The 27,235-nt window shown below is 35.3% G+C and overlaps 1 protein-coding gene and 1 long non-coding RNA gene across 35 annotated transcripts in view; one reads left to right on the forward strand and one right to left on the reverse strand.

Moving 5' to 3' along the window:
- DLG2 (discs large MAGUK scaffold protein 2) overlaps positions 1–27,235 on the reverse strand; it is a 1,975,849-nt gene that overhangs the window by 652,939 nt on the left and 1,295,675 nt on the right. The gene's annotated exons all lie outside the window — the stretch shown is intronic.
- Positions 1,188–27,235, forward strand: part of LOC140615097 (uncharacterized) — a 125,264-nt gene continuing 99,216 nt past the window's right edge. The window contains exon 1 of one of the 5 annotated variants that reach the window (XR_012015775.1): positions 1,188–1,330. This is a non-coding gene — a long non-coding RNA (uncharacterized lncRNA). Of the gene's footprint in view, positions 1,331–14,774; positions 14,855–27,235 lie in introns of those variants that run through there. The other 4 variants (XR_012015771.1, XR_012015773.1, XR_012015774.1 and 1 more) reach the window with 4 other exon arrangements.

Consider the following 27,235-nt stretch of genomic DNA (forward strand, 5'->3'; position numbering starts at 1 on the left):
ATAGAAGACTTGAATTATCCCTATTTTCTGCTTTAGATTCAATTAACTTATTTTTTTTAAGATTTTATTTATTAATTCATGAGAGATACGAGAGAGAGAGGCAGAGACACAGGCAGAGGGAGAAACAGGCTCAATGCATGGAGCCCGATGTGGGACTCGATCCTGGGACTCCAGGATCACACTATGAGCCAAAGGCAGGTGCTCAACTGCTGAGCCACCCAGGTGTTCCTAGATTCGATTAACTTATATCAAATAAAAATCTATAGTGAAAAAAGGTGCAAACAATATATTTTTCAAAGAAAAAAATAAAAGCTTAAGTTTCTATATCTGTATCAGTGCTTCTAAGACAGATCCTAGAGTTTAAGAAGGGTCATGCATACTAAGTTGTGGCCATAACAATTGCTAGGCACACCAGGGAGCTCTGGGTTGGATGTACTAAATTTCTCTCTAGACACCTACCTCCCACAATGCCAACTGGGAAACTAATAGTATAAACTCTAGACAGTTCATTATTAACCATAGGTCAGTTTTTTTTTTTTTAATACCCTCTTGGAAGAGGAAGACAATTTCAAAAGTGTGCTGCCATGAATCCCCAATTACATTAAATGAAATAAATTCCATGAACACTTTAAGAATAGTAAACAGATACTAATCAGACAGTAAATCTTGGGTGGAAAACATGAAGAATCAAAGATAGTAGGGCAGGGAGAAGATATGTGAGGAAATCAAAATCATACTTTCACCATATTATCACTTTCCTTAATGATCCTGCCTAGAATGTCATTGCTTGCCATGTTTTCTCTAATTCCTATTTATCCTTCATAAAACCTTCTAAAAAAAATCTAATGCCTCTATAAGCCCTACCTCTCTTTTCCTAGGTCTCCTACACATATCCATGCACAAATACACAGTGTACACACACATACATAGGCCAGGTTGTACTACCTCAGTTTCTCTGTGTTTACAGAGTACCTATGTAGATCTTTTCCCTGAGTGTATAATGTGTTGGCTGCCAGTTTCAGACTTTAGATTCAATTAGACATGGATGCTAATCCTAAACTGGCTACTTATTAACTTTGTGGCTTTAGAGAAGATACATCAATTCCTCTTCAGTAAAATAAAATACAGTACTTTCCTCTTATCCATGGTTTCATTGTTTATGGTTTCACTTATTCAGAATCAAACACCATCTGGAAGCAGATGATCTTCCTCCTGACATATAGTCAGGTCAATAGAGTAGCCCAGCCCTGCATCATAATGCTTGCATCATTCACCTCACTTCACTCATCACAAGGGAATTTTATCATCTCACATCATCACAAGAAGAAGGGTGAGTACAGTATGATATTTTAAGAAAGAAGGAGAGAGACCACATTCAAATAAATTTTATTATATTTTATCATTATTCTATTTTATTATTAGTTGTTAATTTAGTACTCTGCTTAATTTATAAATCAAACTCTATTATAGGTATTATAGGTATATGTATATATAGGAAAAAAAAAACAATATATAAGACTTGGTACTATCCATAGTTTCAGACATCCACTGGGGGTCTAGGAACAAATTCATGTGGATAATGGGGGACTACTGTACTATTTATATTTACTCCAATAAGGCTTTTATAGGTTTTAAATTAAGTGGGAAATATAGCACAGTGCTCAAGATACATACTACAGAGCCAGATTTCCTTAACTTGATCTACCAGTTACTAGCTATGAGATATCTGCCTCAGTTTCCTCATCTGTAAAATAGGATTCATAATCTCCTAGAATGAATTAGTGGATTCGTATAAGTGAATATAACTAGTCAAATACTTAGAACAGTAGCCTGGCACATGGTAAGTGTTATTATTACATTCATCATTGTTATTAAAGCATGGTGAAGTAAGGAGCTTGGCAAATCTTTTCCCCAAAGAACAACTTCAAAATAGAACTGCCAAAAATAACCATATCTGGACTCTGGAAACTGATTAAAGGCATATGGTGAGTTGTAAAACTTTGATTCAAGAACCTCAGTTAATAACACTTGGAATCTGTGGTGTTCTAGCTTAGGGCTGCTCTTACATATCCCTTCTCCCAAATTCTGTGGGTACCAATACTTCTAACAGGGCAGGGAAAACTATGAAAATCAGCAGCTTTGTTGCCACTGGAGAGGGACAACTTCATTTGGAGTAGCATCTGTGACAACCTCATACTCAGAGGTATTGAAAATAATAATGATTTTGGTAGCAAATGTCAGGAAAAGTGAATCCTGCAGTAGCCTAAGGTAGCGATACTGGTTGGTGAAAGCTACAGACTGTCTAGACAAGCTTGAAGTTTAACAGGGAAACTTGTAGAATGAGTCATGTGAGGTCTTGATAGTTTTAACATATGACTGCCAGCATGGAACACTGAGAGCATATTTGACAGTCTGTAGAGACTGAAGAAGGTCCTAGTCATTTACATATTCCTGACTGAATATGAGACCTTTCACATATGTAGAGGAGTTCTAATAAGGTCTATTGAAAAATAAAATTTCCAACAGATTTGTATACTGCTTGAATTTGAACACATTTCCTAACCCACATGCAAATCCATTGGCAACTGTGCCTTACTGGCTTCAGGTGTTTAAATATAACCTCTAACCAATAATTGGCCCACCAATTATCTATGCGGATCTAGAGGCAACCATAGGAAGCCAAAAGTCCAAAAAGGATGAAAAAAAAAAAAAAAGGAAAGAGAGAAAGTAAAAGAAAACTCAAAAGAGACATCAGTAGCTAAACAATGCAGGGATGACAGACTCTACAGATCTAGCCCATAAATGTGACTAAATGAACACAAAAGATAAAAAGAAACAATTGGTGGAGAGGAAGAAACAATTCAGAATCAACCGTTGTTTTAACATATTATCATAAGGCTTATTTTAAAAAAGAAATGGTACAACATGCAAAGAAAGGTATGACTCATACACAAGAACATATGCACTAAATAGAAATTGTATTGAGGGATCCCAGATGTTGGAATTAGCAGATAAAAACTTGAAAGACGAAGCTGAGCTTTCCCTGTCCCACATTTACAACTAGATATCATACACATCCAACACAATCAACCAGAAAGCCTGGCAGAACAAACTCTACGGCTAAATATAGCAAAGAAGCTGCATCTGAAAGTTTGGGATGGTTAGAAAGGTTGAGGGAGGCTGCCTGCAGGATGGAGGAAGCTGTGAACAGGAAAGGGGGAGAGAAACAGGAGCTCACACCAGGGAACTCACATGAAGACGATTAATATCCATAACATTTGGCTTTAAAAACCAAAGGGGCTGAGTTCTATCAATTTTTAAAATCAATGGGACTTGGAGCTTCCAGCTTGAAACATCACCTGACTCAGCACTGGGTGAGCCTGGAGGGTGAGTGATAGCTGGGTCAATGCCTTAAAGAGGCCACAGCCTGAAAAAAAAAAAAAAAAAAGAGGCTACAGCCTGCACAGAGAAGCAACATAACAATGTCAGTTTACACAATGCTGGAGGAAGGGGAAGAAACAGGAAAACAGATCTATTCATACTAATTTTGGAGTGTGTTGGGGCACTTCTCCAAAAATGAGGAAGCTGGAAGGTGCCATTCTTCTCCCCGCCCCCAACATAAACACAGAGCCACCTGTGAGAGGTGGGGCTGCAGAGATACTTGCTATCCAACCTGCTAGCACTTCATCCTGCCCATGAGTTCTCCTGTCATCTCATCCACTCCAAGCTTGTTAGCCTTGGTCCTGGGCTCAGGACAAATTTGGTTAACACATGTACCTTGCCCAGCTGCTGGGTGTCATACCCAGCCATGTACCTTTAGCCCTTGACATGCTCCATGCCCCAGCCTTACATCCCTGGCTGCCTGTCTGCCACAAAGCTTTGGGGATCTGGCATAGGTCCAGTGGCACAGTATAAGTTTTTTTAACATCACCACCCTGCTCCCAAGTTCCTCCACAGGCACATCCCCTCAGAGCTGACTTGCTCAGGTCCGACTACCACCACAAGCACAGCCCACAACAGAGAGTCAGTGCAGACAACTGGATTGAAAGGAAAAGTGACTCAGACACAATAGAACAGTGTAAGCAACACACACAGGATATTCTTCTGAAGGGTCTGGTTCTGGTGAACAGGGGACACTGCACTGCAGGACACTCCAGGACTTTCTTCTTCATAGAGTCACTATTCTCAAGAGCAAAAGATAAAGCTAACATTCTTAACACAGAGAAACAGATACAGAGAGCCAGATAAAATGTGGCAGAGAAATATACCCCAAATGAAAGAACAGGACAAAGCCATGGCCAGAGATCTAAGCAACATGCCTGATAGAGAAGTTAAAGAAACAATCATAAGGATACTCGCTGGACTTGAGAAAAAAAATGTAAGACATGAGTGAGACCCCTACCACAGAGATAAGGAATAATGTAGCAGAGATAAAGGATACAATAAATGAAATGAGAAACACCCTTAATGGAATGAATAATAGGATGGAAGAAGCAGAGGAAGAAATTAGTGACCTAGAATACAGAGTAATGGAAAGTAATCAAGCTGAACAAATGAGAGAAAAGGAATTATGCAAAACAAAAATAGACACAACATATTCAGTGTATTTAAATGTAATGTTTATATTAAGTGCATTAAATGTAATAACATTCATATTAGAGGGGTCCCAGAGGAAGGAGAGGAAAGGAGGCAGAAAATTTATTTGAAGAAATAGCTGAAAATTCTTTCTTTCTTTCTTTCTTTCTTTCTTTCTTTCTTTCTTTCTTTCTTTCTTTTTCTTTTTTTAAAGATTTTATTTATTTATTCATGAGAGATACATACAGAGAGAGAGAGGGGCAGAGACATAGGCAGAGGGAGAAGCAGGCCTCATGCAGGGAGCCTGACATGGGACTCCATCCCAGGTCTCCAGGATTAGGCCCTGGGCTGAAGGCGGCGCTAAACCGTTGAGCCACCTGGGCTGCCCTGAAAATTATTTCTGATCTGGGGAAAGGAAACGGATATCCAGATCCAGGAGGCATAGAGAACTCCCATCAAGATCAACAAAAGCAGACCCACACCAAGACATATTGTATTTAAATTGGCAAAATATAATGATAAAAAAATCTTAAAATTAGCAGGACAATAGAAGTCCTTAATTTACAAGGGAAGACCCATAAGGCTAGCAGATTTTTCAAGAGAAACTCTGCAAGCCAGAAGAGAATGGCATGATATTCAGAGTGCTGAATAGGAAAAATCTACAGTCAAGAATGTTCTATCCAGTAAGGCTATCATTCAGAATAGAAGGAGAGATAAAGAGTTTCCCAGACAAATAAAAGCTAGAGTTTTTGAACATTCAACCATTTCTGCAAGAAATATTAAAAGGGATTCTCTGAGTGAAGAAAAGAGACCAAAAGTGATAGTATAAATGTAGGAAACACAAGAGCAGTAAAAAAGGAACATTTCTGTAAAAAATTAGTCAAGGAACTAGAAAAACAAAAGGGTGTAAAATATACTAACATATACCTAAAATGTGGGAAGGACAGGAAAAAAGAATGAATTCAAACTTAAATGACCATCAACTTAATATAGACTGCTATATGCAGATGAGGTTATGTAGAAACCTAATGGTAACCATATATCAAAAGCTACTAACAAATATACAAAAACTAAACAGGGATAAATCCAAATGTATCATTAAATAAAATCAGTAAAACATGAAAGATAGAAAGAATCAGAGGAAACCTTCAGAAACAAACACAGAACAAGTAATTAAATGGCAATAAATACATATCTATCAATAATTACTTTGAATATAAACATTCCAATCAAAAGACATAGGTTGAAACAATGGATTAAAAAAAAAGACCTAACTATATGCTGCCTACAAGAGACTCATTTTATACCTAAAGATACCTACAGACTGAAATGAGTGGATGGAGAAACATCTATCCTGCAAATGGACATCAAAGAAAGATAGCAATACTTACATAGGAGAAAACTAACTTTTAAAAAAAAGACTGTAATAAGAGATGAAGAAGGACAATTCAATGATAATAAACAGGACAATCCAAAAAGAAGATATAATAGTTTAAAATATTTATGTACCCAACATAGGAGCATCCAAATACACAAAACGGTTAATAACAAACATAAAGGAACTAATTGATAATAATACAATAATAGTAGGGGACTTTAATACTTACATCAATGGACACATCATCTAAACAGAAAATCAATAAGGAAATAAGAGTTTTGCATGACAAATTGGGATAGATGGATTTAACAGATATATTCAGAACATTCCATCCTAAAACAGCAGAATACACATTCTTTTCAAGTGCACAGGAAATATCCTCCAGAATATTAGCCCATAAAACAACCTCAAGAAATTAAAAAAGATCACTCATCTTTTCTGAACACAATGTTATGAAAGTAGAAGTCAACCACAAGATTAAGAAAGACCACGAATACATGGATGTTAAATAACATGCTACTAAACAATGAGTGGGTCAGTCAGGAAATAAAGGAATAAATTTAAAAAGTACATGGAAAAAATGAAAATGAAAATACAATGACCTGAAATCTTTGGGATGCAGCAAAAGGAGTCCTCAGAGAGAAGCTTATAACAATACAGAGCTATCTCAAGAAGAAAAACCTCAAGCAAATAACCTAACTTTATACCTAAAGGAGCTAGACAAAGAACAACAAACAAAACCTAAAACCAGCAGAAGGAAGGAAATAATAAAATTAGAGCAGAAATTGATAACACAGAAACTAAAAATATAATAGAACATATCAATGAAACCAGGAGCTGTTTCTTTAAAAAACTCAATAAAATTGATAAACCTCTAGACACTTACTAAAGAGAGAGAGAGAGAGAGAGAGAGAGAGAGAGAGAAGGGACTTGAATAAATAAGATCTCAAATGAGAGGAAATAACCAACACCACAGAAATTATAAGAGAATATTATAAAAAACACTATGCCAATAAAGTGGACAACCTAAAAGAAATGGATAAAATCCTAGAAACATATAAACTACCAAAACTGAAACAGGAAGAAACATAAATTTTGAACAGACTGATAACCAGCAAAGACATTCAAGTGGTAACTGAAAAACTTCCAACAAACAAAAGTCTAGGCTTAGATGGTTCCACAGGAGAACAACATTATCCTGATACTAAATCCAGATAAAGACACCATTAAAACAGAACTATGGGCCAATATCCCTGATGAGCATAGATGCAAAAATCCTCAATAAAAGACTAGCAAACTGAATTCAACAATACATTTAAAGAAATCACTCACCACAATCAAGTGGAATTTCATGGGTTGAAAAGGTGGTTCAATATTTGCAAATCAATCAACATGATAAATCACATCAAAAAGAGGAGGAGGGATAAGAACCATATGACCCAGGTATTTGGGTGACTCGGTTAAGCATCTGCCTTTGGTGCAAGTCATGATCCTTGGGTCCTGGTATCAAGCCCTGAAGTGGGTTTGCTGCTCAGCAGAATCTGCTTCTCCCTTTCTCTCTGCCCCTTCCCCCGCTCATGCTCTCACTCGCTTTCTCTAAAAGTAAAAAAAAAAACAAAAAAAACATATGACCATTTGAATAGATTCAGAAAGCATTTGAGAAAGTACAACATCCATTCATGACAAAAAGCCTCAACAAAGTAGGTTTAGAGAGAACATACCTCCCCAATATGATAAAGGCCATATATGAAAATCCCATACCTAATATCATCCTCAATGGAAAAAAAAACAAAACAGAACAGAGTTTTCCTCCTAATATCAGGAATAAGACAAGGATGTCCACTCTTACCAATTTTATTTGACATAGTACTGGAAGTCCTAGCCACAGCAATCAGGTAATAAAGTAAAAAGGCATCCAAATTGGTAAGCAAGTAGTAAAACTTTTGCTATTTGCAGATGACATGATACTATATATAGAAAACCTGAGAGAGTCTACCAAAAACCTGCTAGAACTGATAAACTTAAAGTTGCAGGAGACAAAATCAATGCACAGATATCTGTTGCCTTTCTATACTCTATTAGTGAAATGGCAGAATGTGAAAAAAGAAAACAATCCCATTTACAATTGCCCCCAAAATAACAAGATACCTAGGAATAAACGTAATGAAAGATGCGAAAGACCTATACTCTAAAAACTATAAAATAGTGATGAAAGAAATTGAAGATGACACAAAGAAATGGAAAGACATTCCATACTAGTGGATTAGAAGAACAAATACTGATAAAATGTCTATACTATCTAAAGTCATCTACAGATTTAATGCAGTTTGTATCAAAATATCAACACAGAACTAGAATAAACAACTGTAAGATTTGTAAGGAACCACAAAAAATCCTGAATAGCCAAAGCAATATTGAAAAAGAAAAGCAGAGCTAGAGACATCACAATTCCAGACTTCAAGTTATATTACAAAGTTGAAGACAGGTGAATATAGAGAATCACATGTAATGAGAACAGAAATCTCCAAAGGAACCAGTGTCAGTATATGATACTGTGAACTGTAATTGATGAACTGTGAAGGCTCAGTGTGGACAAGTCTGAGAGTTAGGAACTCCAGAAGAGGGATGCCTGGGTGGCTCAGTGGTTGAGTGTCTGCCTTTCGCTCATGGCATGATCCCAGGATCCAGTATCGAGTCCTGCATCAGGCTCCATGTGGGGAGCATGTGTCTCTGCCTCTCTCTCTGTCTGTCTCTCATGAATAAATAAATAAATCTTAAAAAAAAAAAAAAAACTTAAAAAGCCCCACAAACACCAGACGGGTTCAGTCAGTCCTTGGGGTTATACCAACACTGGTGAATTTTATCTCTGGTAAATCTAATGGACTCACAGTAAGGGCAGGAGACAACTCCTAGAAGCATCCAGCAGGGGGAGGGGCAAAGAGAACTTGAAACATGCCAGAGTATTCTGTTCTAAATAAGGCCTGCCCTGAGAAGAAATCATTTTACTAGAGCTTAACCTACATGGGGAAAGGAAATGTGAACTCCAGCATCCCTCTAGAGGTTCTGGACCATCTAGAGGGGGAACAACAGAGAAGTACTGGTGACATTTACAGTCCAAGGTCACAATCTCATGAAAAGACTAAACTAAATCATAAAAGTATGGATCATTATCCTTGCCCTGATACCTGACCGTTACATTACTGAAGGCCTATTTACTGCAGTTCCTTTTACCTAGTACATCACGTCCATCTTAACAAAAAATTACAAAGCATAATAAAAGGAAAAACACACAATTTGAAGACATTGGACAAGTTAAATAACCACTGTCAGATATGGCAGGAATGTTGAATATCAGACCAGTTCTTAAAAAAAAAAATATCCTAAGAGGTTTAATGGAAAAAGTAGACAATATTCAAGAACAGATGGATAATCTAAGTAGAAAGATGGAAACTCTAGAAAACTGAAAAGGAATTCTAGACATAAAAACATTGTAATGGAAATAAAGAATGTCTTTAAGCGGTTTCATTAGTAGCTTGGGGATGGCTGAGCAAAGAATTTGAGGATATGGTAATAGAAACTTCTAAAACTGAAAGCCGGGCAGCCCAGGTGGCTCAGCGGTTTAGTGCCGCCTTCTGCCCTGGGCCTGATCCTGGAGACCCGGGATCGAGTCTAATGTCAGGCTCCCTGTATGGAGCCTGCTTCTCCCTCTGCTTCTTCCTCTGCCTGTGTCTCTGCCTCTCTCTCTCTGTCTTTCATAAATAAATAAATTCTTAAAAAAATAAATAAACTGAAAGCCAAAAACACAACAAAAAACAAAGACATAAAAAAACCCAAAATATTAAAAAAAAATTGAGATACCTATATAAGAAGTAATGGGAACACGAGAAGAAGAAATGGAAAAAAAAAAAAAACAACCAGAAGCAATATATAAAGCAATAGGACTGAGAATTTTCCCAAACTGTCAGGCATCAAACCTCAGATCCAGGAAGCTCTGAAAAAACCAAGAAGGTTAAATGCTAAAAAACAAAACAAAACAAACAAACAAAAAAAAAAACCAAAAAAAAAAAACCAAAAAAAACCTATAGCTGGGCATATCATATACAAATTTCAGAATTTCAAAGAAAAGAAAAAAAAATTGAAAGGGGGGGTATATTCCCTATAGAAGAGTAAATACTGGAATTACATTCAACTTCCAGAAAAGATGCAAAATGTTTTAAATATAAAAGAAAACAAAAACACGGACTTCTGCACTCTGAGGAATCATCTTTCAAAAGTGCAGGAGAAACATACACTTTCTCAGACAAAAAAGAAAAATTGATTAAATGTGTTGCCAGTAGACCTGCTTTGCATGAAATGTTAAAAGAAGTTCTTCAGAGGGAAAAAAAAAATGATAAAGTGTAGAAAAATGGACCTTCAAAGAGAAAGGAAAAATATCAGAGAATACGTAAAACAAAAAATGTATTTTTCTTATTCTTAATTGATCTAACAGATAACAGTTTTTTAAAAAAATAGTAAACAATATATTTGATTATACTTATACCTCTATGGCTAGATAGATGTATCAGTAAGGACTTAGCTGAACTCAACAGTACCATTAACCGTCGACAATTAACATCTATGCAGTATTTCATCCAAAAATAGCAGATTACACATTCTTCTCAAGCTCACATAAAACACTTACCAAGATAGACCACATTATGAGTCGTAAACCACACCTTAACAAGTTTATGAAGTAGAAATTATACAACGTCTGCTCTTAGACCACAAAGAAATTAAACTAGAAATCAATAATAGGAAGACAGTTTGAAAACCCCTCAAATTTAACTTGAATATTAAATAACGTCCTTCTCAATAACACATGAAGAAATCTCAAGAGAAATTTTAAAATACTTTGAACTAAATGGAAATGAAAATACAACTTAATAAAATTTGTGGGAGGTGTAGAAAGCTCGGCTCAAAGGGAAATCTATAGAACTGAATGCATATACAAGAAAAAAAGACCTGAAATGAATAGCCTAGCCGAGTGTAGGAAACCACAGGGACAGTACAGTGTGAGCTGTAACATGGTGCTGCTAGCGTCCCTAAGTCCAACATGGGGAGGTGGTTTACCAGAACACACAGAGAGCCTTGCAGGCACCACCATTTCCTCCGCCTGTTTCCTCCCACTGCTGAACCCAGTTAGAAACCTGAGGACACAGAGGCCTGTTGCCCTAACTATACAAATCAGCCTCCTTGACAAGGAGCAGAAAGTTAATTTAGGAAAGGAAGTGGAAAATAAATGAAAATATCAGTACAGGGGATCCCTGGGTGGCACAGCGGTTTGGCGCCTGCCTTTGGCCCAGGGCGCGATCCTGGAGACCCGGGATCGAATCCCACATCGGGCTCCCGGTGCATGGAGCCTGCTTCTCCCTCTGCCTATGTCTCTGCCCCCCCCCTCTCTCTCTCTCTCCCTGTGACTATCATAAATAAATAAAAATTAAAAAAAATATATCAGTACAGTAGGCCAGGGCATTGCCAACTAACAGGATGAAGAAATGTGACATTGCAGGGCCCAAAGATGGGGAACGGCTCTCACCTTAACCCTTTGAAGGTGTTCCACCCCCGCCTTCCCCCCACCCCCCACCCCCCACAACTCCTATCTTCCTGACTGCACTGCCACTCACCTCCTCTCCTAGCCCTCTTCACACCATTATTTAACAAAGTGTCTCACCAGCTCCCGGAGACTCCCCAACCTCCCTGATAGGTCAAAGGGTCCAGCCCCTTTGCACCTTCTATAGTCGCACAACCACTGACTGCCCTCAGGCAGTAGCGTTTGAGACTAAATGGAATGACAAGCGGCCTAGATCAGGCTGCTGCAGAATTTGGGCTTGATCTTTACAGAGAAAGTTACCTTTTTTACTTATCTAAATTGTGACAGGGAAACTTTACACACAAAAATCAGTGATCTTTAAAGAGTGCTCTTATCTCATTTAATCTTAAAAAAATCCTCTAAGATAGCTATTACTATCTTTATTTCAAGCATCTGGATCAGAATCCCAGTAAGCTTGCAGCAGAGCCAGAACCCTTAAGAGGGCCACGTGACTTCACTCCCTCGCCACTCGCTCCTAACCATTACAATTAGTATCCTAATTGTTATTCATTTCTGAACATCTGCTTTGATTTTGCCTTTCAGGGCTCTAGGAGGGATATTTTTAAAAATTTACAAATGGCTCAAAATTTTTCAGTAACCCTTTGTGACTAAATTTTAGTTTTATCACATTGTGTTTAGAAAATTTGACTAAATGGTTCTACTTTCAGGAATTTATCATGGTTTACTTTAAGGCCTAATAGTAGGGTCAACTTTTGTATTTGTTCCTCAGAAGGTTGAAAAAAAGTTACCAAGTTTAAATAGTTTTATTTTATTTTTTTTTAAATTTATTTATGATAGGCACACAGTGAGAGAGAGAGAGAGGCATAGACACAGGCAGAGGGAGAAGCAGGCTCCATGCACCGGGAGCCCGACGTGGGATTTGATCCCGGGTCTCCAGGATCGTGCCCTGGGCCAAAGGCAGGTGCCAAACCACTGCGCCACCCAGGGATCCCCCAAGTTTAAATAGTTTTAACACAAATTAAAAAGCAGATATTGTCAGTGCACCCAGATGGTTCTGGTTAAGGCCTGGCTCTCGATTTCTGCCCAGGTCATGATCTTAGGCCTGGGATCCAGCCCCATTTCAGGCTCCCACTCAGTGTGGGGTCTGCTTGGGATTCTCTCTCCCTCTTTCTCTCTGTCTCTCCTCTCCTCCTGCTCCTCCCCTGCTTATACATGCTCTCTCTCTTTCTCTCTGAAGTAAATAAATCTTTTTTTAAAAAAGTAAAAGGCAGATATTGTCAGACCAGATAAAAAAGATTCAGCTACATCTTGTCAATTATAAGCTGCCTGTTTTTAATGTAATGGAAACAGATTGATTAGAAAGAAAAGGATACAGTGGTAGTAAACATTTCTGTAGTGCTTATTCTGTGTCAACAACTGTTCTAAGTACTTTATATGAATAGCTCATTTATCAACCATTGTATGAGGGATGTACTATTACTATGGCCAGATACAGATAAAGAGAAACTAACTTATCCAAGGTCACACACTGTTCATATGAAGTTTGTATTTTTATATTTACAGAGCATTCAGTTACCAGGAACTTAGCATGAACAATGTTGTAATAGAGCAAAAAATATACATGTTTTTGTGTATGTGTACAAATTTTGCTTTTCTATACCACTCAATATACATAGCCTTCAAAATATATTAAAATCAAGTTTTACGCCAATAAATCTATAAACCTATGAGCTATAAAAGCAAAAGGGCATTTGTCTATGTAAAACAGTAGTCTTCTAAATTGCTAAAACAAGGAAAAAAGGTTAAAAAGGTAGAAATGAGATGAACCTACTAACACTAATTAAAAGAAAGCTATAATGATGATATTAATATCAAAGTAGATTTCATAGGAAATACTATTACCAGAGATAAATGATGAGCTGATTTTTTAAGACGATATAAAGATTATCAGTGTTTATGCTCCAAATAAAAAGGTTCAAAGGACATGAAACAGAATTGATTAGAATATCAGGAGAAACAAATAAATCCACAAATATAGGTAAAGATTCCAACATCTCTCTTTAAGTGTTTGATAGAATAAGTACATAGTCACTCAGTAAGGATTTAAAGCCCTTGAACATTATCAATATACTTATCTAATTGGCAATTATGGAACATTCTATCCAGTAACAACAGGACATACGGTCTTTTAAAGTGTACCCAGAATGTTTACCAAGATAAAGGCACATTCTGGGCCATAAAACAATTCTCAGTAAACTTAAGAAAAGATTGAAGTCATACAAAGTACATTCTCTGTCCACACAGAATTAAAGTGGGAATCAATAACAGAAAGAAAAAATAAATAATCTAAGCCTCACCTTAGAAAAAGAAGAGCTAATTAAATCCAAAGTAAGCAGAAGCAAAGAAATAAGAAACAATAGAGCAGAAATTGGTGAAATTGGGGGAAAAAAAGGAAATCAATAGAGAAATATCAATAAAACCAAAAGAGAATTCTTTAAAAATATCAATGAAATTGATAAGTCTCTAGCCAAGCAAAAATATGAGAAAAAGAGAGTTGATATAAATTACTAGAATTAGCCAGGAAAGATGGGACATCACTATGGATCCCATGGACATTAAAAGGATAATAAAGGAAAAGTATGAACAACTGTATGCACCTATCAATCTGATAGCCTAGATGAAATAGACCATTTTCTTGAGAGGCACAATCAACCAAAACTCACAAAAGAGGAAAGAGACGATCTGAAAACACATTTTTTTCTATTAGATAAATTGAATTAATTATTAACAACCTTCTAAAATAGAAAACACCAGATCCCGATGGGCTTACTAGTGAATTCTACCAAACATTTAAGGAAGAAATTATACCAATTCTCTGAGATTTCTTCTAGAAGTTAGAAGTGGAGAGAACACTTCCTAATTCTACAAGGCCAGTATTACCCTAATACCAAACAAGACAAAAAATTAGAAAAAAAAAATAGCTATAGACCAACAGCTCTCATAAACATGGCTGTAAAAATACTCAAATATTATTTATATCACTGTCCTCTGCATAGCACTCATTATAATCATATTATATTTTAATTGTTTATTTGTGTTTTCCTATTCCATTACATTTCAAGCTCTCCAAGGGCAGGAATTATGCCTTACTTATTGTTCTGTATGACTATCTACCATAGTATCTGGTATATCGTAGATTTTCAAAAATATATGTTACACTGAACTTTGTCAGATCCAAAACTTCCAGGTTGGGAGAAATCACAGAGGTCCTCAAAACCAACTTCAGAAGCTCAGAAAGTTCTACACATTAAGTAAGTGAATACTTGCTGCTTAGAGACATTATTCCCACCTAGATCCCCAGAGTTATAGGCTACAAATAAAATAAAAGTGATAGAGAATGGATTTCATAAAGTATATTTATGTAATCAATTTGTCAACATGATCAGCTTCAATAAAATAGTGGAAATAGTGGTATGCTGAGCATAATAGTAAGGCTGTAAAACTACTTTTGAAGCAAAAATAAGCTTAATTAAGTTAACTATACATACCACTTACCTGCTAGTAGCATAAAAATAAGTATGAGTAGCAATTATTGATAAATATCTTTCTGAAAAAATTTAACAACCACTTAGTTGTTTATTTCAACTTGTTTTCATCCTTGTAACTAGAATATATTATGGTGAGTCCTATGGGCGTTCATTAACTTCATTTGACACTGATGTTTAAAGGTTTTACTAAAGGGGACCCTGGGTGGCTCAGTTGGTTAAGCATTTGCCTTCAGCTCAGGTCAAGATCTTGGGGCTCTGGGATCAAGCCCCCCAGTGGGCTCTTTGCTCAGCAGGGAATCTGTTTCCCCCTCTCTTTCTGTGCTTGCTCTCTCTTAATAAATAAATAAAATATTAAAAAAATAAAGATTTTGCTAAAGTTATCTTTGGGGATATATATGTGTATATATATGTGATATATATGATATGATATATATATACAAATGTATGATATATATATACAAATCATATATTTATAAATATCAGTGTTAAGATGTAAATGTTTCCATCTGAAATAAAGTGATAAAATGATAACATTCTTCCTTACTAAAAATTGGTAAGAATACAGAATGTGATAGCAACATATGCTTGTTAGAATAGCCATCACCAAAAAAAACACATGATAACAAATGCTGGCCTGGATGAGGAAAAAAACGAAGCCCTTGTACAACTTTGGTTGTACACAGTTGGTATATACAGTATGAAAAACAGAGTGGAGTATCCTCAAAACATTAAAATAGAACCACCATATGATCCAGCAATTTCACTTCTGGGAATATATCCAAAGGTAACAAAATCACTGACTGGGGGAGATATCTGCACCCCATGTTCACAGCAGCATGATTTACAATAGCTAAGACATGGAAGCAACCTAAGTGTCCATCGATGGATGGATGGATAAAGAAATTATATAATCTGCTCCATTCACTTAGTTATGAAGTCCTTTTTTTTCAATCATTAAAGTACTTCTTATTATGTATAATAAACTATACTAAAAAGAACAAAATTGCAGAATCAAGAACTGTTCTCTCCACTTCTAACTTCTAGAAAAAAATCCCAGAGAATTGGCATAATTTCTTCCTTAAATGTTTGGTAGGATTCACTAGTAAACCCATCTGGATCTGGTATTTTATATTTTAGAAGATTATTAATTATTAATTCAATTTGTTTAATAGAAATTGTGTGTACGTGTGTGTGTGTAATGGAATACTATTTAGCCATTTTTTGACAACATGGGTGGACTTTAAAGGCATTATCCTAAGTGAAAAATATCAGGCAAATACTATATGATTTCACTTATATGTAGAACAACAACAAAAGTCTACTCATAGAACATGAGATTAGACTTATGGTTTCCAGAGGCAGGAGGTTGAGAAGGGGGAAATGGAGAAAGATGGCCAAAAGGTACAAACTTCCAGTTATAAGACAATAAGTACTAGTGATGTTCAACAAGATGACTATAGTTAACACTGCTACATGATACACAGGAAAGTTAAGAGAGTAGATTCCAAGAGTTCCCTTCACAATAAAAAACCTTTTCTCCCTTTATTGTCTTCTCTTTTTTCTTTTCTTTTTATATCTATATGAAAAGATGAATGTTAGCTAAACCTGTTGTGGTCATCATCACAAAATACGTAAATCAAACCATCATGTTGTATGCTTTAATCTTATACAGTGATATACACCAATTATTTCTCAATAAAACAGGAAAAAGTAGAAACGAATGGTAAGGGGATCCCTGGGTGGCTCAGCGGTTTAGTGCCTGCCTTCGGCCCAGGGCATGATCCTGGAGTCCCGGGATCGAGTCCCACGTCAGGCTCCCTGCACGCAGCCTGCTTCTCCCTCTGCCTGTGTCTCTGTCTCTCTCTGTCTCTCATGAATAAATAAATAAATAAATAAAATCTTTAAAAAAATGATAAGAACAGAGTTGATATACCCTTATTATATTCATTATCTTTATAATACTTTGCCAGATATCTAGGCTTATTAAAGAAGACAAATGCAGTTCCTATTTTCAGAGCACACATTCAGTTTCAAAGGCCACTTGAAGGTGATTTGTCAATTTTCTTTGAAATCACAGGGCTTATAAAGATTCAGAGGCAGTATACTTGTATGGATTTTATCCCTTGTCAACACAAGGAATGAAAGAAGCCTCCCTTTTGTTTGAGCTATGAATCAAAATTGACCAAGGACTATTTTACCCAATTGCTGTTTTGGAATTCAGGCATTTTAAAACCAAAAGAGAAAATGCACTCTAAACTAACAAGGACTATGCCTTAAGGGGGTTTTTCCCTTAAGGGAAAAACTAGTTACTAAGCATTCCTGGTATTGTCATCAGCAGAATTTACCCAAATGAGCATTATTCCAGGTAGAAAGAATGGTGACAGCTTTATACCTCTTGTCTATTTGAGTCAATGAAGAGCATCTATTTAGAGGGTTCATGGTAAAGGCCTTCAAAATACTTAACTATTAATTCATAGAATAAGACTATTCCCTTCATCATATATATAACTGCCTTAAACACAGGATTAAAAATAGAAAATATTCAACATAAGGTAAATTGCCTTGGCAACGTGGCATGTGTTCTTCAGAAGAAATCTTTAGAAAGACTCTGAAATGTAACCACTACTGCCTAAAATCTTTGCAGAATACCCACAGCATTCAGCTTTCCCAATATCAAATAGGATACAATTACTGTTGTTGGTTTCCAGTCAACATTCAAAGTCATTTTAAATGCAGATTCCTATAAACTTGCCAGTATTCAAATAGACAGGCAGTCTTGTGAGAACGTTTTTGACCAAGGATTCAGTTACTAGAGCAGGAAAAACATTTTGGGATCTTGAGGGAGCCACTCAGACTCAAAAATAAAGCAGTTATATGCTTTATGTGTATATGTTTATATGAGGGTGTATATAGGGAAAAACATTTGAATAATCAATATATTTGGCCACCTAAAATCTGAATTTTAGAAAACTTAAAATTTAGAATTATTATTATTTTAAATTTTATTTAAATTCAATTTGCCAACATATAGTATAACACCCAGTGCTCATCTCATCTTGTGCCCTCCTTAATGCCTGTCACCCAGTTACTCCTTTCCCCCCCACCTCCCATCCCTCCTACAACCCTTCATTTGTTTCCCAGAGTTAGGAGTCTTTAGAATTATTTTTAATTGTTTAATTACAGATATATTTTTAAGTGATAAATCGTTAGATTTCATAATAGTATCCCAAGTTGTTCTCACATACGTTACTATGAGATAATGGTTTTGGTCCCTGTTTTATATATGAAGAAACTAGGGGGCACCTGGGTGGCTGGGTTAGTTAAGTGTCTGCCTTTAACAGAGGTCATGATCATGGGGTTCTTCGATCAAGTCCTGTCTGAAGCCCTGCCTGGAGCCCTGCGGCAGGCTCCCAGCTCAGCACGGAGTCTGCTTCTCCTTCATTCTCTGCCCTTCCTCCCACCCCATTTATGCTCTCTCTCTCGTGCTCTCTGTCTGTCTCCCTCAAATAAATAAAATCTTTTTAAAAAATGAGGAAACTGAAGCTTAGTGAGATTAAGTACCACGTCCAAGTTTAGCTAAGAAGTTATTGAGTTGAGATTAGCATTCATATTTTTTGACTCTTGGTTCAGGACTCCTTTTGCAAACCTGGGAACTTCAAGGAATTTTCATAAGCTTTGCAAGAAAATGTTTTCCCACTGAGCTAATATTGGAATAAAAACTTTAAACAAGACTCATTCCTTATAAAAACTGTCTTCAAAATTGCAACCCCAAAGCCACAGCTCTCCCAAAATATTCCCTTCTGCTCCTCCTACTTTTCCAACAGAAAAGTGTTGGCAAAGAGTTACTTTTTTTTTTTTTTTGCCAAAAAACACTCTTAAAGGAGCAGCCCAGTAAGCCAAAGAGTAGTGATTATTAGGGGGGGAGAAAAGCAGTCTGTAAAAAAACCCTCAGTGTACCTGCAATAATCATCCATAGTGCCTTTCTTGAAAGATTTTAGAAGTGTCACTGAATCATCTGCCTTACTAAATTCAAAGTTGAACCAAGCAGTAGGAATGTATGCAATGAAGCCCATTAACTAATACAATTTACCCATTCAAATAAATAATTAATCAATTTATCCATTTAATTAACTAATTAATTAATTAATGATGTGTGCAGTACTATAGGTTCAAATAGGGTCAATGCTAATGTGCTAATGTTAGGACCACTGAATGGTCAACGTTCATGTAACTTCCAAAAATCTTGGAGACTAGTATAAAAACAGGCAGCACAGTAAGGTAAGTGTTATGCTAAAGGTGGAAAGATAGTGCTGGGAGTCCATAAAACATGCACATGGCCGTGACTGGAGGAGGTATCCAGGAAAAGGTTTTGCAGCGATAGTAATGCTTAAACAGCCTAGAAGAATGAGGAGGCAATAAAACAATGAATTAAGGAGAGGGGAAGTATACTCTCAAGGTCTAGATAAATGGCTCAACATACATAAAGATAAAGAGAAAGACACGAAGAGCATCCTGGATGACAAGGAATTTGCTACTATTAGAAAATGTTACAAAGTTTAAATTTGTAGTTTCCAAATAACATCTGATTTAATATACCCTATTGTTATGCAGTTGGATTTGAAATTAAAAGCCAATTTAAACCATGTATGTAAGGCACATAATTTTCCTGAAATAATTCAGGTTGTAAATTTTTATGTTGCTAGAACTTGAAAATTCTTCTTTCAGAAATGAAATTGGCTAGTATATCCAAATGGAATAGCAACTGCTTGGATTTCTTTTAGGGACCCACAAGGGATTCCTGACTGGGAGATTTGCCATGATCTGCAACACTCTGGGACTAAAATGAAGGGGTAGTCAAGTGGCCCTTCTTCCCACTCAAACATTTCTTCCAAGAATGGCTTCCTTCTTCTTCCCTCACTTCCTTGTCAGTTGGTAAATTTCTTGTAAGATTTCAGATAAGTAAGAAATAGCTGTATACTACAAACAATAGTTGGAGATACCAGTTTATTGAGAGAAATAGAAAAATAAATAGACAATATTGTGTTACTAAAATAGGGATAATGTTCATTAATTAAACATGTACTGAGTAGTCTTTGATATAATTTTAAGGGAAGGACAAAAAACAACCAGCACCCTCCCCCCCAAAAAAAATGATAAAAAAGCAAAAGTTTGTCCATTTAAATTGCAGTCTAGTTTGTGGTATAGGAATCAGAAGACCCATAGTATCTATCTAATCCTGACCCTATTGCCATCCAAACATGTGATCTGAAGAAAGTCCAATCTTCTATTTTGTTTCAGTTTTTGAATCTATGATTCTAGTATCTGAGTTATAATTGCTACTGTTTTGTTTCTGTTTTTATTTTTTAATATCCAAAATATTTACAAATATCAGGAATTTCACTTTTAAGACTAAAGGAAAATGATGGTTTATGTGAGCTTGGCAAAGTAGGACTCCACACAAAATTATTCAAGTCAGCTATCTAATCTTTCCTCTCTAGTTCTCTGTATCTGATTTTAGCTGGAAATCAAAGAGGCAAAAATAATTTGGAAAAGGTTGGCCCATAAAAGAAAAGATCACCAAATCTTTGGCCAACATGGGTTACCACTCTCATGAGAATTACATTATAAAACTACAGTAGAACATCCCTTTACTAAGAAAACTTTGCCCAAACTTCCTCAAAGTTAAAGGGGCATTTAAGTGGGAACTAGAAAAGCCAGATTGTTAATAAACTGTTATAAATCTCCAAAGTTAGAACTTTCTGAAATACTTTATCATACTAATTATGATGCTTTCTTAAAGAAAAGCCTTAGCTGGAAGAAATAGCTTAGATTAAATAATCCCAGCAGGGATCCTGGAACAGATGGTTATTAGCTAATAAATCATAATTGACAAGTGAATACAGTCTGTTACTTGAATCTGCAAAGTGAGTAGGGAAAATGGTGGTAGTGGGGAAAAGAGAAGAACTGTGGACATTTAGTTCAGCTTCAAATTCTGGCAGCCAAATCAAGAACAAACTGTAATTTTGTATATAGAAATTTCTGTTAAATCTGTCACTGAAAACTTAAAAAAAAAAATAATGCTGAGTATACAGTAAACCAAGCATGGAGTAACATCTTAGAATTTCCCTGGGCTGTTATCAACTAGCTCCATTTCTATTATGGAAGCGGGCCACACTGATAACACTGGGTGGATCTGATAGAACATAAATGAAGATTTAAAAGGACATAAAATGTTAGGTTAGTTCAAAGTATGCCATTAAGATACTAGCTGTCCATGAAATCCTGAATTTTATGTAAATGGGATTATACAATGTGTACTCTCTCTGTCTTGATTCAGTAAGATTATTATTAATGGAGTCTAGTAAAAATAAGTTATCCCTGGAGAATAATATATTAAGACAACACTCCACTGCCTAAACATGACAGGAGCATAAGAGGGGAACACTTGATACAACCATGGATCTAAAGAGTGACTCAGCAAAACTAATTTTAGGAAAAGACAACCAGCTCCTTCTGCTACTGTTAGATTGACTTGCTTTTTTCACCCATGATGGGTAAGTGATCTACATATATAACCAAAATAAAACAAAGAAGAAATCTCCCATCCATAAAATTATGACAGTATAGTTAAAATACAATGAACTTACATTGCCATTTTTTATTTGCTCTGCAGGGAAAAAAAAATAAGGATATCCCATTAAATAATCCAGGACTACGGCAATGACATTCATGTCATCCAGGAAAAAGAATCAAACACAAACCATTAAAATGACTCCAAAAGATCAAGAAACTATTGAATATGTAAAAAAAATATACCCTACATGGGTAATATTTCAAACTACTAGGCTTAAAAAGATTTTAAAAAATTTAACAAAATGTCCTATATCAAAGAAAAACTAAAGCAACCTAAGTATCAACAACAAAAGCAGGGCTCATTATTAACTAAAAGAGTTTCTAAAGCTAAGTTACCTCCCAAATGCCTACTCAGTTAAATGACAAAATAAATAGCCAGTATTTTGTTAGCACCTGATGTGTGCCAAACAATTCTAGGCACTTTTCATGGGTCAGCCTAGAGGTTCTAAAATATTTTCACTAAAATATGTAATGGCTACAAAATCATTGAATTTGAGGATGTAGAATTTGGAAGTACAGCTTACAGATTGCTTCCCTAAACCCTTCTCAAAGTAAATTGTCTCATACTTCATCTTTTAAAAGTACGTATTTTCCAAATATACTATTAATATACTTCTCCTTTAGGCCAATGAGCTATTTTTTTCTTTGGTTTGAGGACCATTTTGAAGGTTTACCCATAAGTATAGCTATTCTGACTTGTTAACTAGTTTTAGCTTCACATGTACACTATAAAGTAAATACTATTACCCCCATCTTCTAAATGAGGACATGACTAATCCAAGGTCACACAGCTACTAAAAGGTAGAGAATATATATATATATATATATATATATATATATATATATATATATATATATTATTTTTAAAGAAATTGAAATGTCCTGAATGGCCTCTAGCTGACAGTTTACTCTAGTTGTGGGAGAACACAGGGAAATGAATAGTAAGACAATAGTATTATCTTACAGATAATGTACACCAAAAAATCAGAATATAGTTTGAATGCATTTGTAAATAATTTCACATATTAAAAAAAAAGACACAAAACTGTGACAATTATTATAAATACTCAAATAAATGTTATATCAGAATTATATCAGGTAAAAATATAGAACAGAGGGCCAACACTTTATCACTGCTGGAGAATGGGAATTTACACAACAAAAACAGAGGTAAGTCAGGTAGGAAACTGTATCTGCATGTGGTTTAGAATATGAAAAAAATACAGATAAATGGTGCTTAGATCAACCATATATCTGTATGGACAAAATTGAATGTCAATATTTACCTTGCATCATCTAAAAAATAATTTGTTATAGATTAAGACCTATATGTGAAAGTTAAAACTATAAAATTCATAGAATAAAACTTTTTTAAAAAGTTTTAAAAAAACTTAATGACTTACAGATAAGCAAATATATTTCAGAATGCAAAAATCACTAACCCCAAAATTTGATAAACTGGGCCTCATAAAAGTCTGAACCTCTTTTTGTCAAAAGTCACTGTTAAGAATATGAAAATGCAAGTAATAGTCTGGGAAAAAAATGGAACATAAATACCAAAAAATTTGCATCTTGAATATATATATATCCTTACAAATAAAAAAGTTAACACAATACAGTTTTTTAAATGGGAAAATAGTAGCTTCCTATTACTTCCTAAGTAACTTGGAAAATGGTGTTTGACTGGAAACTGTATGGTTGAAGATAAAATGATCTGTACACTGTATATAAACACTGCACTCTAATTGGTAAATTTGTTTCTCATAACAATTTCAGTAAAAAATTTCAAAACTACTTTATATATACACTGGTATTGAGTAAATTTATGGTAGATGGCAGGTGATGGGCTTCTCACTGTGTGAGAGAGAAATTACAGAGAAGCACGAAGAGAAATGTGGAACAAACCCTGTAATTGCAAGAGTGGGGGACACCAATATGAACTTACATTCATATAAAGATTCAACATACAAATGGACAGATATAAAAATTAAAGATACTATGTCATTATGTGGGTTAATACACACATAGTAACCAGTTCTTTCCTTTTAAAGAGAATAAAAACACTACTTTAACCAAATGATAAAGGTTAATATCATTAGAAATGTTATGTGGAGATCACATATGCCTTTATACCATGTAATGAGAGCACCTGAACTCTGCAGTATTTTTTCCAACAATCCATAACTCCATTGTAATCAGAAAAGAAAAAAAAATCATACAAATATAGATTGGGCTTATCCTACAGGATACCTGTCAGTATTCCTCAAGATCATCAAGGTTATGAGAAACAAAAAAAGACTGAGAGATTGTCAGACTGGAGGACATGGAGTCACAGGACAAATAAATGCAATGCGGAACCTTGGAATGAATCTTGGAAGAAAAAGTTTACATTCATGGACAATCTGCTACAATTCAACCTCTGGAGTTCAGTATAGTAATGTACCAATGTTGGTTTCTTCACGTTGACAAATATACCATGGTAATGTAAAATGTAATCAACGGGAAAAACTGGCTAAGAGGTATATAGGAACTCATTCTATCATTTTTTAAGCTTCCCTATAAATCTAAAATTATTCCAAAATGAAAAGCGTATTTTTAAAAAATAGGCAAAGATTTGGACTGACACTATACAGCATACGATATATGAATAAGCAATACATACATGAAAAGATTGTTAGTCACAAGGGAAATGCAAATCAGAACCACAATGAGATGTCACTACACACTTACTGGAATGGCTAAAATTAAAATACTAACAATATAAAATGTTGGAGAGAATGCAGAGCAACTTGCTCTTTCATGCATTGCTGGTTTAAAATGGAACAACTGATATTGAAAACTGTTTGGTAGGTCCTTATTCAACACCGGCAGTTTCTCATTTTGTTAAACATATACCTACCTAATGATCCAAAAATTCTACTTTCAGGTATGCCTACACAAAGATTAACACAAAATCTTCATTGCCACTTTATCACAATAGCAAAAAAACTAGAAACTGAAATATTTATTAACAGGAAAATGGATAAACTGAAATACTCATATAGAAGAATACTACTTAGAAATAAAAAGCATGGGCAGCCCGGGTCGCTCAGCAGTTTAGCGCCTGCCTTCGGCCCGGGGCGTGGTCCTGGAGACCCGGTATCGAGTCCCATGTCGGGCTCCCGGGGTGGAGCCTGCTTCTCCCTCTGCCTGTGTCTCTGACTCTCTCCCAAGAATAAATAAATAAAAATCTATAAAAAATAAATAGAAAGCACAAGTACTGGTACATGAAACAATATGGAAGAATCTTAAAATCATTATGTCGAGTAAAAAAACACTAGACATAAACAAGTATATATTACATGATTCTACTCTTGTGAATTTAAGGACAGGCAAACTAATTCATGGAGAGAGAAATCAGAAATCAGAATACTGGTTGCTTCTGAGAGGGCATGGACTGAAAAGGACAGGGTATTTTCTAGGGTAATGGCAGTATTCTGTATCTTGATTTCGGGTACATTTGTCAAAACTCAGCAAACTGCACTTTGGGATTTGTACACTTTGCTATATAATAATTATAACTCAATTTTTAAATTCAGGTAAGGAATAGAAAGGATCTGATTCAACTCTTAAATCAGGCTGGTAAAGTATACCTTTAGATGAAACAAGAACAACTATAGATACAGAATTAACTAACTGGAAACTATGTGTCTCTTAACTCTCACTGGAGAACAAACTAAACTAAACTAAAATAAAATAGATGCACAAAGCCTTCTCAGAATCTCCTTTTTATTTTTTTGTAATTAAGCCCTCTCATTTTATTTCTATATTCCTCTCTTATGGCATTTCCATTATAGAATAGAGATGGATGCAAAGGACAATCTACTTCACCCGAGGAATTGAATATTATTCTACTTGTAATTCACTCTTCCCCTACCCTAATCTAAGACTAGTGCCATATCTTGCACCAGAGAAGCTTACAAAAAATTATCTTGAATAATTTTTAGCAGGTAAAAAAAGAAGGCAAAGACAAAGACGAAGAAGAAGAAAGCAAGACTTATAGATATATAATAGTAGCTTATCTCCCAAATTTTCCCTACTGTTTTAGGAAAAAAACAACACACACACAAATCATAATAATAAAAATAGAAGACAAAATTTTCAACTAAGAGAAAATAGACCTTTTATTGTAACTATGTCTAAAATGATTTTATCTACTGTTACGACCTCTAAGAAACTCAGGCTGTAAGAATTAGATTTAATTCTGTAGAAAATCTCTTCTGTTAAAGAAGAAAAAAGGGCTAATTATATTCGGACATTTGTTTGTTGTGGAAATAGACATATTTATCAAAATGAAATAAACTAGATTGCTTCAACGTTTCCAAATTTAGCATATATACTATACTTCCACTCTATATAAAGGAAAGAGAATGTATGTATGTAAATCTTCAAGTGAAAGCTCAAGGGACTCAATGCATCATGCATAAACAGGCCAAGATGCTGGTTTCATTATGACCCATTTACACTGAGCACTATTTACTTCATGCAGGCTGTTCTGTTTTTCTATTACTTTCAAATGAAGTCATCCATCTGTAGAAAATGAGCAAATGGAATATTCATGAGTTAAAAGATAATTTTTATCATCCCTGGAGAGTTTCTTTCTTTGGGTTGTTTATTACCTGCAGAGCTCAACTGTATGAAAATTGATTAAATATCATTTTCCAATTATAGTGATGCCAGAACATATTCCTCAAAGCAAACAGTAAACATATAATATTTCTTGTAATAGAAGGTATGCTTTTAGGAGTGGATCCAGACTTTGCATAATCTGAACCTTACACAATTTTGGAAGTTTTTTTTTTCCTTTTTTTTTTTTTTTTTAAAGAAAAATGATACAAAATTAGAAAAACAAAATTGCTAAGATCCTCCTAGGGTCTGTACAAATGAATAACCTGGAAGCTTCATTATCCTAAAGATAAATCTACATTTGCAAACATCTTTTTAGAAGGTAGTGGCAATAGATGAAAGGATTTGTTTACTTAAAGCCTATTTGGAAACCATTGAATAAGCATTTGGAGTTTCTTAAACTGACTTGAAAATAAATAGTGACTCATTTCTAACTAGTCATTTGACCGAATTCAACTACTGTACTTGCTTTCACTTTATTTGTTGTTTTTATTTGGTTTGGTTTGGTTTTTGTTTTTGTTTGGTGGCCTTGAGAGGTGGATAGCTCCCATCTGAAAGTTGCTGTGAGGTTGTGAGACATATTGTTAGTATTCTCTGCTTGTAGGAAGAACACTCACATTGTTTACCAATTCCTTAGGGCTTGTTTCAGCAAACATAAATTCCTGAAAATGAAAGAACTCCTTTATAAACCTAGTCTTAGGTTAAAGGCAGTCTTCCATTTCTACCCCCATCCCCTTGCCCTGCTAAGAGAATTAATCACTTCCTGTCTTTTTGTAGTCTTTGTAGTCATCTTAATTACATTACTTTCCTCATTTTATTAGTTATCTGTGTAGGAACCTGATGTTA

This window comes from Canis lupus, chromosome 23 (genome assembly GCF_048164855.1).
Source record: "Canis lupus baileyi chromosome 23, mCanLup2.hap1, whole genome shotgun sequence".
NCBI lineage: Eukaryota > Metazoa > Chordata > Mammalia > Carnivora > Canidae > Canis > Canis lupus.